Source organism: Elephantulus edwardii, unplaced genomic scaffold (genome assembly GCF_000299155.1).
Source record: "Elephantulus edwardii isolate Elephantulus edwardi_28Jun2011 unplaced genomic scaffold, EleEdw1.0 scaffold00163, whole genome shotgun sequence".
NCBI lineage: Eukaryota > Metazoa > Chordata > Mammalia > Macroscelidea > Macroscelididae > Elephantulus > Elephantulus edwardii.
The window spans coordinates 3,860,869-3,863,782 of NW_006399913.1; the positions used below are offsets into that span (position 1 = coordinate 3,860,869).

The 2,914-nt window shown below is 42.0% G+C and overlaps 1 protein-coding gene across 1 annotated transcript in view; it reads left to right on the top strand.

Annotated features, from left to right (window-relative positions):
- Positions 1-2,914, top strand: part of ME3 (malic enzyme 3, NADP(+)-dependent, mitochondrial) — a 259,048-nt gene that overhangs the window by 223,246 nt on the left and 32,888 nt on the right. The gene's annotated exons all lie outside the window — the stretch shown is intronic.

The following is a 2,914-nucleotide window of genomic DNA, read 5'->3' on the forward strand; positions in this document are numbered from 1 at the left end:
GATGTGCATAGGGATTTGATTCTTAGAAGGTCCTATTCATCTGTTTTATCTTCTCCTGGTTATAGATTGAGCAGGTTTCTTAATGCAGGACTTGCAGTGTCCAATGTATCAGGATGCAGTTTTTAAAAATTTTATTATGTATGCAGTTTTCCAAATTTATTCATCCACGGAAACCCTTTCTGACAGCATCTCAAGAGACAGGAGCTTAATGGAATATGCAAAATAAACAAGGACCTAGAGCTGTTATGATCAGCCTAGCTGAACTTCCTGGAAGGGAACTAAAATAATACAGAAAATAAATAGCTTTCCATTAAGTGGCAACTTATTTTTTGCACTAAACCTTGCTATGATAGTCTTTTCTGTATGTTTTTAGTTGAGGAAACAGAATGGATTCCATGGAAAAATATGGCTGGTAGATTTTAGTCATTCTCTTTGGAGACAGACTGAGCAAATTCACTAGGTCTTATGTTTGTTCAGACTTGAAAAAGGTCAGGCCCAAGTGACTGAAAGAATGGCAGGTCCTGACCTATGAAACAGAGAAGCCAGGCCTACAGTGTCTGGAATGCTCCTCTCTCACTGGCATCCCTCATACCACATTTCATCCGCATCCCGGGGGGACCTGGGAGAGGGGAGGGCAGAACAGTCACCTTGGACTCTTTTTAACCGTGGAAGAGGGCATCACAGGTGTCGGGTGTCACTCTGTTGGTAATGGCCTGCGTCTCCTCACATCGTCCCACAGCTCACTCGTTCTCCCTTGCATGAGTCACTGTTTGCAGGGTTTCTCTTGCCTGAAAGCTAGAAAAGGAAATATTCAAACATCCACTCTGAGTTTTGTGCCTTGGAATGCCTTCTCTGGCAGACTCAGGCCATTTCTCATCAGAGTCCCTAGGGTCAAGAAGTCTGGGCATTTCCATATCAGGCTTGGGGAGGTGCCTTTCTCCACTGCAGGAATTCTTCACTAGAGATGCATCAGATATTCCTCAGCTGCTGCCAAGATTTCAGTGTGAAGAGTTTAAAAGTGCAGAAGGGGACAGATGATAAGCAGGAGCCTCCCCAGTGAGGGTCAACGCCTGCCAGGACCAAAGAGCAGTTCACTGTCAACATGAAAATCAGGAGGACCCCCCCCCCCACCCAGAGCCCTGGGTAAAGGACCCTGAGCAGGGCCTTTTGGAAAGCGTCCTGCTGCTGCTTCATCTGTATATGTGCAGAGGGCCACTGTCAGCCCTGCTTCCTCAGTTGTTCTGCTTTGTTTATGCTCAGAAGGAATTTAAAGCTCTGACTGTCCAGATTTCCCTACCACATAATGTTCTTATAAGAATGGTCAGAACTTTTCTTTTGGATCTCTAGAAGTATGGACTAAGCTCAAAATAGATCTACTACAACCCCATTAGTAGCTCATGCAATTCCTCCCAACCAAGCAAGAAACTAAGGCACAGAGAAAGATGAGTGCTCAACCAGAACTCATACTTAAAGCATAGACAAAGAAAGAACAGAGTTTTCTTGTAACCCTGCTCAGTGTTTTCTTCAGGCCACATCTCTGCCTCTCCCAACTGTTGTTACATGCTATCCAGTCAGAACTGACTCAGAGGTTCTGAGGGGTTTGTTTTTTTTTTCAAAGTTTGTGCATTGCCCATCTTTCCCCCACAGAGCAGCTGGTGGATTAAAATCAAGTGCCTTTGGATTGGCAGAGCAACTCCTTTCCACTAGACCACCAGAGCTCCTAAAAGCCTACATTCAGTACCTGCCATTCTTAGCTGATCTCCCATCCAAGTACTAACCAGGATCTGCTTAGCTTCTGAGGTCACACGAGATTGGGTACGTTCAGGGTTGTATGGCCATACTGTCTCTTCCAGTAGAGAAAGTAAATCAGCTTTCTTTTCTACTCAATTTTATCTTTTACCAGTCTGTATCAACACTCTTGGCACCAGCAGCCAGGAAATTAAAAGACGTACTGTATTGGGAAAGTCTGTTGTCAGAGACCTCTCCAAAGTACTGAAGAACAACAATGTTCATCTGGAGACTAAGGTGTGCCTGATACAGGCCATGATCTTTGCAATCATTTGCTATGCATCAGAGAGCTGGACAATGACTAGATGTAATAGAAGGAGAACTGATGCCTTTGAGCTGTGGTGTTGGAGAACAGTATTGAATATACCATGGACTTCTAAGAGAACAAACAGATTTATCCTGGAGAGGATGAGATGCTGCTCCTTGGAGTCAAGGATTCTGAGGCTTCATCTGACATGCTTTGGACATGGTGCATGGAAGGAAAAGTCCTTGAAGAGAAACAGCATGTTTGGGAGGGTAGAGGGACAGCGCAGGAGAGGAAGACCCTCAATAAGATGGATTAATTCAGTGATGGAGGTAATGGAGGTAGGCATCTCAGAGACAATAAGATTGGCATAGGATAGAGTGGAATTTTAGAACTGTTGTACATAGGGTCGCTGTGAATTGCAAGTGACTTGACAGCACATAACAACAACAATTGCTAATAAAATTAAACTAAGGAGGTCCCTCAAAAAGTTACACATAAAATTATCCTTTATCCAATAATTCTTCCTCTCAGTAAAAGAATTGAAATGAGAAATTCAGAATTAATTTTTGTTGTCACATTATTCACAATAGCCAAAAGTTAGAAACAATCCAAATGTTCATCAACAAATGTCTCATAACCATACAATGTAATATTGTTCAGCCATAAAAAAAATGAAGTTCTGATACCGGTTATGAAATGGATAAACTTTGAAAACCTTATGTAACTAAAATAAGAAGTATGGTCCTGCTTATATAAAATATATATAGAACCTAGAATAGGCAAAAAAAACAGAGACAAAAGCAGATTAGAAGTTACCATGAACTGGGAAAAGACATGGAGAGGAATTTTAAATGGTAAAAATAGAAAATATTTGTGTGA